This window comes from Ranitomeya variabilis, chromosome 6 (genome assembly GCF_051348905.1).
Source record: "Ranitomeya variabilis isolate aRanVar5 chromosome 6, aRanVar5.hap1, whole genome shotgun sequence".
In the NCBI taxonomy this organism is placed as follows: Eukaryota; Metazoa; Chordata; class Amphibia; order Anura; family Dendrobatidae; genus Ranitomeya; species Ranitomeya variabilis.
Window position 1 is genome coordinate 364,561,734 of NC_135237.1, and position 15,329 is coordinate 364,577,062.

A 15,329-nucleotide genomic window follows, 5' to 3' on the forward strand; every position below is an offset into this window, starting at 1 on the left:
ACTTCTGAAAATGGCTGACCCGTTTCGCTCAACCCTAGTCAGCATAACTGTACCCCTTATCTGCCTGCTTCAACAAACACTGCAAGAGCTAAGGGATGATGTTGTGGAAGAGGTGGAGGATGAGGATTCACCATATCCATCAGCTTCTGGACAGTCAGCGCCACATGGCTCCTCACAAACGCGTAGGCAGGGGACACTTTGTGAGGAGGATGAGGAAGAGTCAATGGAGGAGGAAGACATCCATCCAGAGGAGGGAGTTACACAATTGTCCAGTAGTCAGTAGTGTACAGCGAGGGTGGGATAATGAAGAGCGGGCAGAGATCACGCCGCAAGCAGGGGACAGCGTTTCTTGGGCAGTTGGCAGTCTGCAGCACATGGTTGATTACATGCTGCAGTGCCTGAGAAACGACCGCCGCATTGCCCACATTCTCAACATGGCTGATTATTGGGTGTACACCCTCCTCGATCCTCGCTACCGGGACAACGTACAAAGCCTCATCACATCATTGAACCGGGAGCGTAAAATGCGGGAGTACCAAGACACACTGGTGAATTCCATCATCTTCTCCAGTCCAACTGAGAGAAGTGCTGCTAGTGCTTTACAAAGCAGCTCAGTGCATCCAGGCAGTGGAGGAGGCTCTGCACAAAGAGGGAGCAGAAGCAGTGCCTCTGCCCAAGGCAAGACCAGTATGGCCCAACTGTGGCACAGTTTTGTGTGCCCGCCACAAATGTCTACACCATCACAGGCGGCTCCAGTCAGCAGGAGGCAACAGTTCCGTAAGATGGTGACAGACTACATGTCTTGCCCTCTTACTGTACTCCCAGACGGCTCTTCCCCTTTTAAGTTTTGGGTCTCTAAGCTGGATACATGGCCAGAGCTAAGCCAGTATGCATTGGAGGTGCTGGCTTGCCCTGCGGCTAGTGTATTATCGGAACGCGTCTTTAGTGCTGCAGGTGGTGTACTAACAGACTGTCGCATGCGACTATCCTCCGATAACGTTGACCGGCTTACTTTTCTGAAAATGAACCATGCCTGGATCCCGCAGGAATTTGCCACTCCTCTTCCTGATTAAATAATTGGGTGACTGTCTACAGTATCCCGGTCTCCTGTTGTGTTCATCTTTCTACCACATGAACTGTAATTCCTGGGCTCCAACACCGCCAGTTGAGGCTCAGAAGTGCAGGCTGCAGTCAAAACATACGACCCAGTGTTATTGGGTGTCAGTAACGTCAGCTGATCCCCAGCCGGCAATGTGTCCTGCGACCGCCACGCTGACACAACAACTGAAATTGAAGGGAACCTGTCCCCCCCCAGGTGTTTGTTACTGAAAGAGCCACCTTGTGCAGCAGTAATGCTGCACAAGGAAAAGGTAGCTCTTTTAGTTTAGCTCCTTGCACACGCAGAACTTAACACTTATAAAATGTGTCCACTGATACCGTAAAACCGTCGCAGAGGTGGGACTTTCCTTCATAATGGGATGCAGCACAGCCATCATTCCTACCCCCTTGGTGCCGTGCGCCGCCTCCTCAGCGTTGTTTGATTCTGTCCCAGAGCCTGCGCTGTTATGTTATCCCTTGGCCAGGCACACTTAGTGCAGCCCGTCTTCTGACATCATTTGGTGTCAGGCTGACTGCGCCTGTGCGGCCGCGGTGGCCGAGATCGCGCCTTGCAGTGTCTTCTGATTTAATCACACTGTGGGCCTGGGATCCATGGGCATGCGCAGTGCATATCTTCACCTCAGGCTCTCACTCATCTCCCTCCGCCTTCTTCAGACTGTGTGACGCCGGACAGCCTGAAGAAGCCGGAAGGAGGGGAGTGAGAGGCGAGGATATGCACTGCGCATGCCCATGGATCCCAGGCCCGCAGTGGTATTACATTAGATGACATAACAGCGCAGGCTCCAGGACAGAATCAAACAACGCTGAGGAGGCGGCGCACGGCACCAAGGGGGTAGGAATGACGGCTGTGCTGCGTCCCATTACAAAGGAAAGTCCCACCTCCGGGACGGTCTCACGGTATCAGGGCACACATTTTATAAGTGTTTAGTTCTGTGTTTGCAAGGAGCATAATTAAAAGAGCCACCTTTTCCTTTTGCATCCTTAGTGCTGCACAAGATGGCTCTTTCAGCTACAAACGCCTTGGGGGGGTTAAAGGTTCCCTGTCAACTTGCTCCAATCAGGCTTCTGCCTACACTGTGTTCCTCTGCTCCTCCTGCTGTCCCTGGGCTCCAACACCGCCAGTTGGTGCCTGGAAGTGCTGTCCGCACAGTCAACAGTCGCTCCTCTGTTATTGGGGTACAGTAACGTCAGCTGTTCCCCAGCTGTGTGTGCGGCAATACCTCCAATCTGCTCCTCTGCTGTCACTGGGCTCTAACACCACCAGTTGGTGCCTGGAAGTGCTGTCCGCACAGTCAACAGTCGCTCCTCTGTTATTGGGGTTCAGTAACGTCAGCTGTTCCCCAGCTGTGTGTGCGGCAATACCTCCAATCTGCTACTCCTGCTGTCCCTGGGCTCTAACACCGCCAGTTAGTGCCTGGAAGTGCTGCCTGCACAGTTAACACTTGCTGCCGTGTTATTGGGGTTCAGTAATGTCAGCTGCTCCCCTGCTGTGTATCCGGCAACGTGTCATGCGACCGCCATGCTGGCACACTAACAGACATTTACATGCCTCCAGTGCAGGCTTTGGCCTACACTCTGCTCCTCCTGCTGTCCCTGGGCTCCAACACTGCTGGTTGCTGCCCGGAAGTGCTGTTTGCACTGAGCCAAACACCTCGCCAATGTGTTAGTGGGGTTCAGTAATGCCTGCTGCTCCCCTGCTGTGTATCCGGCAACGTGTCATGCGACCGCCACGCTGGCACAACTAAAATTTAAGGGAACCTGCCCCCCCCAGGCGTTTGTTACTGAAAGAGCAACCTTGTGCAGCAGTGCTGCACAAGGAAAAGTTCCCTATTTTGGTTGTGCTCCTTGCACACGCTGAACCTAACACTTATAAAATGTGTCTCCTCACACCGTTAAACCGTCCCGGAGGTGGGACTTTCCTTTGTAATGTGACGCAGCACAGCCGTCATTCCTACCCCCTTGGCGCCATGCACCGCCTCCTCAGCATTGTTTGATTCTGTCACGGAGCCTGCGCTGTTATGTTATCCCTTGGCCATGCACACTGAGCGCTGCCCGTCTTCTGACATCATTCGGTGTCAGGCTGGCTGCGCCTGTGGGGCCGCACTGGCCAAGATCCCGCCTCACAGTGTTTTCTGATTTAATCACACTGCGGGCCTGGGATCCATGGGCATACGCAGTGCATATCTTCACCTCAGGCTCTCACTCATCTCCCTCTGCCTTCTTCAGACTGTGTGCCGTCAGCGGATCCCTAATAGCATGCCACGGCCGTGATGCCGCACAGTCTGAAGAAGCCGGAGGGAGGGGAGTGAGAGGCGAGGATATGCACTGCGCATGCCCATGGATCCCAGGCCCACAGTGGGATTACATTAGACGACACTGTGAGGCAGGATCTCGGCCAGCGCGGCCGCACAGGCGCAGCCAGCCTGACACCATATGATGTCAGAAGACGGACAGCGCTAAGTGCGCCTGGCCAAGGGATAACATAACAGCGCAGGCTCCGGGACAGAATCAAACAACGCTGAGGAGGCGGCACATGGCACCAAGGGGGTAGGAATGACGGCTGTGCTGTGTCACATTACGAAGGAAAGTCCCAGCTCCGGGACAGTTTTACGGTGTGAGGGGACACATTTCATAAGTGTCTAGTTCAGCGTTTGCAAGGAGCAAAATTAAAAGAGCCACCTTTTCCTTTTGCAGCATTAGTGCTGTACAAGATGGCTCTTTCAGCAACAAACGCCTGGGGGGTGTTAAAGGTTCCCTTTCAACTTGCTCCAGTGCAGGCTTCGGCCTACACTCTGCTCCTCCTGCTGACCCTGGGCTCTAACACTGCCAGTTGGTGTCCGGAAGTGCTGGCTGCACAGAGAAAACACTCGCCACTGTGTCAGTGGGGTTCAGCAACGCCAGCTGTTCCCCTGCTGTGTAGCCGGCATCGTGTCCTGCAAACGCCACGCAGACACAAGAGACCGAAAACTGCCTCCAGTGCAGGCTTCGGCCTACACTCTGCTCCCTCTGCTCCTCCTGCAGACCCTGGGCTCTAACACCACCAGTTGGTGCCAGGAAGTGCTAGCTGCACAGAGAAAAACACCCGCCACTGTGTCAGTGGGGTTCAGCAACGCCAGCTGTTCTCCTGCTGTGTAGCCGGCATCGTGTCCTGCAAACGCCATGCAGAAACACAACAACTGAAATTGAAGGGAACTTAAACCCCCCCGGGCGTTTGTATGTATAACAGCCACCTTGTACAGCAGTAATGCTGCATTTGTACAAGGTGGCTCTTCTAGTTTGTCACACCTGAGGGGGGGTTAAAGGTTACCTTTAAAATTGGTTCAACTAGGCTTCGGCCTACACTCTGCTCCTCCTGCAGACCCTGGGCACTAACACCACCAGTTGGTGCCCGGAAGTGCTGGCTGCACAGAGAAAAACACCCGCCAATGTGTCAGTGGGGTTCAGCAACGCAAGCAGTTCCCCTGCTGTGTAGCCGGCAACGTGTCCTGCAAGCGCCATGCAGACACAAAGCTGCCGCCAGTGCAGGCTTCGGCCTATACTCTGCTCCTCTGCTCCTCCTGCTGACCCTGGGCTCTAACACTGCCAGTTGGTGCCCGGAAGTGCTGGCTGCACAGAGAAAAACACCCGCCAATGTGTCAGTGGGGTTCAGCAACGCCAGCTGTTCCCCTGCTGTGTAGCCTGCATCGTGTCCTGCAAACTCCACGCAGACACAAAGCTGCCGCCAGTGCAGGCTTCGGCCTACACTCTGCTCCCCCTGCTGACCCTTTGCTCCAACACCGCTAGTTGGGGCTCTAGGAAGACAATCTTGAATAGGTCCCCGTCCTGGTTCCAGTACCGTCAGCTGGTTCCGGGCAGAGCCTTTGGCTTAGGTGCCTCCTTCTGGGTATCCGAGTTCCACCAACATCAGGTGGTCCTTGGTAGTGCTTTCAGGCACGGGTACCTCCTGCTTAGTAACCGGGTTCCAGTAACGTCAGCTGGTCCTTGGTAGTTCCATTGGCTCTTGGACCTTCGGCTACCCATCCGGGTTCCAGTACCGTCAGCTGGTTCTCGGCAGTGTCTTTTGCTCTTGTACCTTCTGCTCCCCATCCTGGTTCCAGTACCGTCAGCTGGTTCCGGACAAAGCCTTTGGCTTAGGTGCCTCCTTCTGGGTATCCGAGTTCCACCAACGTCAGGTGGTCCTTGGTAGTGCTTTCTGGCACGGGTACCTCCTGCTTAGTAACCGGGTTCCAGTAACGTCAGCTGGTCCTCGGTAGTTCCATTGGCTCTTGGACCTTCGGCTACCCATCCGGGTTCCAGTACCGTCAGCTGGTTCTCGGCAGTGTCTTTTGCTCTTGTACCTTCTGCTCCCCATCCTGGTTCCAGTACCGTCAGCTGGTTCCGGACAAAGCCTTTGGCTTAGGTGCCTCCTTCTGGGTATCCGAGTTCCACCAACGTCAGGTGGTCCTTGGTAGTGCTTTCTGGCACGGGTACCTCCTGCTTAGTAACCGGGTTCCAGTAACGTCAGCTGGTCCTCGGTAGTTCCATTGGCTCTTGGACCTTCGGCTACCCATCCGGGTTCCAGTACCGTCAGCTGGTTCTCGGCAGTGTCTTTTGCTCTTGTACCTTCTGCTCCCCATCCTGGTTCCAGTACCGTCAGCTGGTTCCGGACAAAGCCTTTGGCTTAGGTGCCTCCTTCTGGGTATCCGAGTTCCACCAACGTCAGGTGGTCCTTGGTAGTGCTTTCTGGCACGGGTACCTCCTGCTTAGTAACCGGGTTCCAGTAACGTCAGCTGGTCCTCGGTAGTTCCATTGGCTCTTGGACCTTCGGCTACCCATCCGGGTTCCAGTACCGTCAGCTGGTTCTCGGCAGTGTCTTTTGCTCTTGTACCTTCTGCTCCCCATCCTGGTTCCAGTACCGTCAGCTGGTTCCGGACAAAGCCTTTGGCTTAGGTGCCTCCTTCTGGGTATCCGAGTTCCACCAACGTCAGGTGGTCCTTGGTAGTGCTTTCTGGCACGGGTACCTCCTGCTTAGTAACCGGGTTCCAGTAACGTCAGCTGGTCCTCGGTAGTTCCATTGGCTCTTGGACCTTCGGCTACCCATCCGGGTTCCAGTACCGTCAGCTGGTTCTCGGCAGTGTCTTTTGCTCTTGTACCTTCTGCTCCCCATCCTGGTTCCAGTACCGTCAGCTGGTTCCGGACAAAGCCTTTGGCTTAGGTGCCTCCTTCTGGGTATCCGAGTTCCACCAACGTCAGGTGGTCCTTGGTAGTGCTTTCTGGCACGGGTACCTCCTGCTTAGTAACCGGGTTCCAGTAACGTCAGCTGGTCCTCGGTAGTTCCATTGGCTCTTGGACCTTCGGCTACCCATCCGGGTTCCAGTACCGTCAGCTGGTTCTCGGCAGTGTCTTTTGCTCTTGTACCTTCTGCTCCCCATCCTGGTTCCAGTACCGTCAGCTGGTTCCGGACAAAGCCTTTGGCTTAGGTGCCTCCTTCTGGGTATCCGAGTTCCACCAACGTCAGGTGGTCCTTGGTAGTGCTTTCTGGCACGGGTACCTCCTGCTTAGTAACCGGGTTCCAGTAACATCAGCTGGTCTTCGGTAGTTCCATTGGCTTTTGGACCTTCGGCTACGCATCCGGGTTCCAGTACCGTCAGCTGGTTCTCGGCAGTGTCTTTTGCTCTTGCACCTTCTGCTCCCCATCCTGGTTCCAGTACCGTCAGCTGGTTCCGGGCAAAGCCTTTGGCTTAGGTGCCTCCTTCTGGGTATCCGAGTTCCACCAACGTCAGGTGGTCCTTGGTGGTGCTTTCTGGCATGGGTACCTCCTGCTTAGTAACTGGGTTCCAGTAACGTCAGCTGGGCCTCGGTAGTTCCATTGGCTCTTGGACCTTCGGGTAGCCATCCGAGTTCCAGTTCCATCAGCTGGTTCTCGGCATTTTCTCAGCCTTCTTGTACCTTCTGCTACATTTCCAAGTTCAAGACCCTAAAGACGACGACCCGGAAGACCACCCCTAAGATGACGACGACACCAGAGACGACAACCCCTGAGAGGACGATGACCCTGGAGACGATGACCCTGAAGACCACCCCGATGACAACGACGATGACCCCGGAGACGATGACCCTGGAGATGATGACATGGAAGACCGAGAAGCAGAAGAACAAGAGGCTTCAGAACAAAGAGCAGAAGAACATTAAGCATAACACTAAATATCAGAGCAAAAGATATTATCTAAATTATAAGCAGAAGAAGACTAAGTAGTGTATGTGGGTGAGTCCGTTCCTCCTCATGGTGCCCCTGGATAAAGCCTGATGCTGCAGGCCAAACTGAACGCGGACAAATGTAACTCTTTTGTGACAGGCAGAACGGAAGGTGGAAGATGAAGAAGAAGATGAATAAGGTGAAGAACAAGTTGATGTCAAAGATGCTGATGATGAAGAAGAAGAAAGTGTGGGAGAAGTAAAAAAAAAGGTGAAGGGCGTGGAAGTAGTGAAACATCAATATCTGACAAATTAAAAAAATTCTTAACATAGTCAATATCTTTGTAACTCCGAACATCTTAAAAAAATAAAATAAAATTCCTGCTATTCTATTTGATTGGTCTAAACCTCTATGCCTTTAATGTCTCCGCCACCTCCCCCAATACATCCTACATTATTCTTAGTTGTTTTCCTTCATGTAGAATGAACCTACAAGGAAAGAAAGGGTTTATTTTAATTCCGATATTTTCGTCCCATTGACTTGCTTTGGTATCGGGTATCGGTATCGGCGAGATCCGATACTTTGCCGATATCGGCCGATCCAATCCGATACCGATACTTTCCGATATCGGAAGGTATCGCTCAACACTAATTATGGCTCTTGTCATCATATTGTATTGATTTGATGTATCTACCTGTATTGCACTTGCACACTTTTTTGAGCCATGCTTTAGCCTTAAAATTGTACTATCCACTATTGCCCCATTACCTCTCCATACATATGATCTACAGCATTTGAGGGATTTTTCTTGTTACCTTTGTTTTTGTATTTCAACCTCGCCGGACGTGGCACTTCTGTGTCATTATCCCTATCATACCAATTTCTATATGTATTTTAATGATCATCCTTGTTTGAATTATTTATTATTAAACTAGATGGTGGCCCGATTCTAACGCATCGGGTATTCTAGAATATGCATGTCCACGTAGTATATTGCACAGCCCACATAGTATATTGCCCAGCCACGTAGTATATTGCCCAGCCACGTAGTATATTGCCCAGTCACGTAGTATATTGCCCAGCGACGTAGTATATTGCCCAGCCACGTAGTATATTGCCCAGTCACGTAGTATATTGCCCAGTTACGTAGTATATTGCCCAGTGACGTAGTATACAGCACAGAGCCACGTAGTATATTGCACAGCGACGTAGTATACAGCACAGAGCCACATAGTATATTGGCCAGTCACGTAGTATATTGCCCAGCTAAGCAGTATATTGCCCAGCCACGTATGTCACAGGTTAAAAAATAAACATATACTCACCTTCCGAGGGCCCCTTGTAGTCCTTCCGTTCCCATGGTTGGTATGATCGCAGGACCTGTGATGACGTTGCGGTCACATGACCGTGACGTTATGGCAGGTCCTTCTCGTGCCTGCGCGAGAAGGACCTGCCATGACGTCATGGTCACATGACCGTGACTTCATGGCAGGTCCTTCTCATGCAGGCGCGCAGGGCCTGTGATGATGTCGCGGTCACATGACCGTGACGTCATGGCAGGTCCTTTGCGCATACCATTCTTGCCACCGGAACCTGCCGGCGGAAGGTGAGTATATAATGATTTTTTATTTTTGTTTATTATTTTTAACATTAGATTTTTTTACTATTGACACTGCATAGGCAGCATCAATAGTAAAAACTTGGTCACACAGGGTTAATAGCAGCGGTAATGGAGTGAGTTACCCGTGGCATAACGCGGTCCATTACCGCTGGCATTAACCCTGTGTGAGCGGTGACTGCGGGGAGTATGAAGCGGGCGCCGGGCACTGACTGCAGGGGAGTAGGGAGGGACTAATTGGACTGTGGCCGTCGCTGATTGGTTGCGGCAGCCATGACAGGCAGCTGGCGAGACCAATCAGCGACTTGGATTCCATGACAGACAGAGGCCGCGACCAATGAATATCCGTGACAGACAGAAGGACAGACAGACAGAAAGACGGAAGTGACCCTTAGACAATTATATAGTAGATCACTATATTTAATTAAATCTTGCTCTGAGATTCACTATTTCTTGATTGCATTCATGTTCAAGCATATTCATTTGGAGTTTGGGTGATTTCCATGAAAGGGTCAACTCAGCACCTGTGTCTCACTAAGAGCTCATGCACATGGCCGTATTTTCTGGTCCAAATGCGATCTGAAAAAACATTGGATTGAACTTGGACCCATGTTGTTTTATGGGGCCCTGCACATGTCACTTTTTTTTTCTTGGCCTGATCTGGTGGTGGCATGCTCCAAATGTAATCAAATATTTGGATTGCACTCAGCAATGCAAGTCAATGAGTCCATGAAAACTATCGAACTGCACTTGGATGACATCTGATTTCCACAAACTAACAGAATGGAGATAGGGGAGACATGCTTTCCTGCATCTTCTCCTTTTTCGAGAGAATAGAATTGCACTATGCTCACACTCTAATCAGAGTGTGATTTGCATCACCGTCCCAATTCTCTTAGATGAGAGAATATGTGGTTGTCTTCACCTGCCATAACTGTGAGGCTATGCTGAAGCTTATCAGGTTCTTCTGACCAATCACTGCCAGCATCAGTACTCCAAATGTGTATGTTCTTATATCAATGCAACTGAATGAAGAAAAAGCAGGAGTTTGGAAGCAACTTACATGCAATTTTTTTATGGGAATTAATACAAGTTTGCTAACAAAGACTTGCAGTGTTTCACAATTTTCCACACAGAAAAAATTATTTTAAAATATGAAAGTACTAATGATTTAGTAGAACAAGAAAATTTACACTTTCAAATTAATGTAATAGTTTCTTAAAACTTTTTTAATGGAACTGCTTGAAATTGCAAAGAAACCCTAAATGAATGATACAGATCATAATAAACATTTCTCTGCTCATGCATCAGTTGGTCCATGTCTGAGTTGACAGATTCTTGACTGAGCCCTAATCCAAAAATTGTTAATAAAAATATATATTATTACTAAACGGAGGCTTAATATATTGAGCGATGTGTAAACCAAGAAGAAAATGTATAAATCAATACTATGAATTTTAAAAGTACTCATTGCATCCAACCACCCACTGTTATGATCAGTATCTATTGTCTTATAGTATGCACCTTTTTGCGAAAATACAGGGTGGGCCATTTATATGGATACACCTAAATAAAATGGGATGGTTGGTGATATCAACTTCCTGGTTGTGGCATATTAGTATATGGGAGGGGGAAAACTTCAAGATGAGTGATGACCATGGCGGCCATTTTGATGTCAGCCATTTTGGATCCAACTTTATTTTTTCCAATGGGAAGAGAATCATGTGACACATCAAACTTATTGAGAATTTCAGAAGAAAAGCAATGGTGTGCTTGGTTTTAATGCAACTTTATTCTTTCATGAGTTATTTACAAGTTTCTCTTTGTTTACAGCCATTGACATGTCGCAGAGGTTAACATGTGAGGAGCGGATAGAAATTGTGTTGATGTCTGGTGAACGCAGTACCCGGGTCATTGCAGTAGATTTCAATGCAAGACGCCCTACAAGACCATCCATCTCCCATGTTACAGTTAGCAAACTGCTTGCCAAATTTCATGAAACAGTTTCAGTGTTGGATTTGCCAAAATGTGGACGCAAAAAAACTGTCACTAATGAAGAAGCATCAGTGGCTGAAGATGCACTGAAGATGGCACGTTCCCTGAGTTTTTCCAGCAAGATGGTGCACCACCACATTATGGGTGTCAGGTCCGATCATTCCTACACGTACAGTTTCCTGGAAAGTGTATTGATTATCATGGGCCAGTTGAATGGCCACCAAGGTCTCCCGATCTGACCCCCTTAGACTTTTATCTTTGGGGTCATCTGAAGGCAATTGTCTATCCTGTAAAGATACAAGATGTGCAGCATCTGAAACAACGGATACTGGAAGCCTGTGCTAGCATTTCTTTCTGCAGTGTTGCTATCAGTGTGTCAAGAGTGGGAGAAGAGGGTTACATTGACAATCTAACACAATGGGCAGCACTTTGAACACATTTTATAAGTGGTCATAAACTTGTAAATAACTCATGACAGAATAAAGTTACGTTAAAACCAAGCACACCATTGCTTTTCTTGTGAAATTCTCAATAAGTTTGTGTCACATGATCCTCTTCCCATTGGAAAAAATAAAGTTGGATCCAAAATGGTCGACTTCAAAATGGCTTCCATGGTCACCACCCATCTTGAAAAGTTTTTCCCCTCCCATATGCTAATGTGCCACAAACAGGAAGTTGATATCACCAACCATTCCTATTTTATTTAGGTGTATCCATATAAATGGCCCACCCTGTATAAGTAGAAAGTAGTACTTTTTTTTGCAAAAGTAGACAATTGCATGTTGATCATTCACTTGTTTTATTACTGTTTTAGAGTGCTGTGCATCATTTCTAATGTTTCCTTTCCTTATAACAAAGGAGAAAAAAATAAGGAACATGAGTGGTATATATTTAAAGAACTAGAAACCTATAAAGAAATCTATCTGCTTCAATGAACATAAAATCTACCCCAGAATGGCTTTTGCGCTATTTTAATATTACCATGTGGATTTGCAGTAGGTCAGGACAGCTGGAAAATCGCTCTTCATGCTCTCTGCAACCATGAGGATTGTTATGTTTTGTAACCTGGTATTTCTCTCTTCTGAAAAGCACAGCACTTGTCCCGTGAATGAGAATATGCTCAATTGCTTGGAAATATATTGTAACTGGCTAACTGTATATTTCGTTGGCATAGAACATGTAGCCACGGGTGAGAAATGGATTCTACATCTCTAAATGATTCCCTAGAATACTCCTGTGCTCCATGAACCACAATTTCAATTGTTGATTGTTTGATCAATGCACCATATCTCTTTTAAGTCACAACATATAGAATACATCAAGAAACGATAAGTTATATGCCACATATCTTATTTCTTGCTAATCAAAATATATAAGAAATAGTTATGAAGATCTTTCAAATGCTTTTTTTCTAAATCCACAGACTACTACATTTATTTAACCCCTAACTTTAAACATAGCATATTTTACATTTGCCAGATTGCATTCATATTTGAAGATAATTTGTTGGCACTTCAAATGTATTTATGTACAAGTTTAATTATAATTGTTTTCTTTTCAGCAAAGGAGAAAAAAATATTCTATTACATTTTTACATAATTCTCTAAGCACTCTAAATTACGTGTTAACTCAATTCCGAGTACTAACAATTAAGGATATGCTTCATATGTAAATGTTTTATCATTTTAATCTTTTAAAACATATTTCCATAAAAACTTTTGTGTTTATTCTTCTTTTTTACTTGCACGTTTTTTACGACCGATTATTTTACTTAACTTTATTCATTTGGTTTTTTTTTACTACAAGGAGGTTTATCATTTTAATTATAGTTTAATATTTATTATATTGCATTGTAGTATCAACACCAAAACTGTGGGAAAAATATCCATTACAAAATATTATAGATAGTACCTAAAACACACTGCACCCTGGAAACAATTAAAGAGTAGCTAACAGAGATAAGCAAAGCTATTAAAAGTAAACTGAATTTGTGCTGAATTTTATGAAATTCTCTGGTACTGGTGATTTAAGAATAATGTGCCATTCAATATGCACAAATTGCAAAAAAAAAAAAAATGCCCACCACGATTTCACACATTTCAGAAGATTGCATCGGGCACAGAAGGATTATATGGTCTCAGGAGTAGTTGTATGGGCTTACTCTAAAAGCCTTGCAGCTATCACCTCACTTGGTATAGGACAGTCAATCAGGAGGGACCATCAGAGCTTGTATAAAAGCTGATGCAAGGAATGCAACATTTTAAGATGATTCAGAATAAAAAGAGGTTGTCAGAGCATACAAGTTAGTAATAGAGACAGGGAGATAAGATCATAAGACATTAAACAAATACTCCAGATAGTAATGTGCTGTATAACTGCAGAAGTGAAGAAGATGAGTTGAATGTAGTACTCACTCTGCAAATAATACAAAGATTAATTTGATACAGGGAGTGAGATAGAAAAGGTGCCAACAGCAACATAAGTGACAGACATTTGTTCTGCTGCATCAGAATCACACATTTTAATTTCTTTTGTTCTTTTTTATAATTTCTTCATGCAATAGCAAGCAGCAGCAAGCCAGAACAATATTTTTAATAGAAAAATAAATAATTGTCAGTCAGAGAAAGTGTGCTAGATTGTCACATGTTTATGCCTTTTTTTTTGCACAATCATTATTGTGAAGGGATGAATATTTTTTTAACAGAAAAGAAAATTCACCAAGTGCCATTTAACTTCCACTGTTTACCTCACAGTGTGCATGTCTCAAATAAAGTTTTACTTTTTTTCACATTTGCTTTACCGGTCAAATTTTACTCCTGTACACACCAAACCAAGTACTGTAAGTGCCCTGATGTAGATGCTTATATTTTGGACATGTACATATACACCTAGCATTTCTTTTTTTCTTGCTTTTTGATTTGTATTTTGTTGGCAAAAAGATAGAAAAATGGTTAATAAAAATATAGATATTTTACTGTGCATGTGTATTTTTACAGACCTCTTTTACTAGTTCAATTTGACAACCATGCAGTTCAAACCAATATTTCAGTCTGAGGAGGCATTTTGCTTTCGGTACATGTACCTATCTATCTACCTTGCATTTCTTGTTACATTCTTTTAGGGAAACGAGTTGAATTTTGATAAACAATAGTAAAAAAAAGATAAAAATAAAAGGCATTTAACTACATATATCTGCACATCTTTTTTTACTTGCCCTACATCATAACCATACATTTCAAATCAATAATGCTGCCTGGTGCCGTATTTTGCTTCCTGTAAATGTACCTATCTTCCTAGCATTTCTTTGCGTGTCCTTTTTAGGAAGTGGGGTTGAGCTTTGCTGAAAATATAGGCTAATAAATATAAAAAATAATCTTAACAATTAACTGCGCACATCTGTTTTTGCAAACTTGTTTTACTACACCAAGTTCACACCACATCAACATAGAGGCCTGTTGTTGCATCAGTCATTTTGGATGTGTGTACCGACATGGCATTTCTTGTTCACACCTTTTTGAAAAGGGTTGAATAACTACGATTGAAAAATTGTCAAAAGTTAATCATAGTGGTGTAAAAAATGAATTAAAAATGAAAAAGGAGTTGTGTAACAGAAAAAAACCCATGCTATGGTTAAGAATGTAGAATCTGCTAGCAGCAGCACTGTCATCATCACTTGCACCAGGTATCCAGGAGTGGTATTACCAAACGTCGGTCACTGTTGATCTACTTTGCTTTTGGCAAACGTATTTGTTGGGTTAAAGTGTAAAACATTATAAAATATATTGCACATCAGTCAGCAGGATAATGTTACCTCTAACAGCAACACCATCAGTCTGAGTTAGTGTTCCACACAGTCACCCTCCATAGCTGTAAGAGTTAATATTTTTTGGTTTGGACATTCATTTCCCTCAATAATACTTCTAACTGTTCTGCTCCTTAGTCCCATAAGCCACAGCACTATATGAGCTAAACAAGAAATTTCACAACAACAACTTCCTCCTGTTGATTTACTAAATGAAATGGACAGTTTGCCTTTGTATTCAGGTGACATGGCACAGGATGAGATAGAGTACATGATTCAAACACCTAGCTGTGCTAGTGGTTCTGTCCGCAATGGTGGTAATGGTGCTAGCAGTGGTATTAACTCTCTTAGTCAGGGCAAATCTAGAGTTGGCAATCAGGGGGGATGACATGAAGATTGGGACATTTTCCACCTGAGGCAAATGCCAGTCAAGTCTGGGGTGATGATGATTGTATTGTGGACAAGACCTGGAAACAACATTGGGGTTCCGATGAGCTGATGTCACCAGAGGAAAATCATGTTGGTGATGGAAAATAGCAGGATAAACCTCTGTTCAAAAGTTATTCTAAGAGGCAGATCTGCTTTTTCTGCTTTCAGTTAGAGAACAGATGATGTTGCAA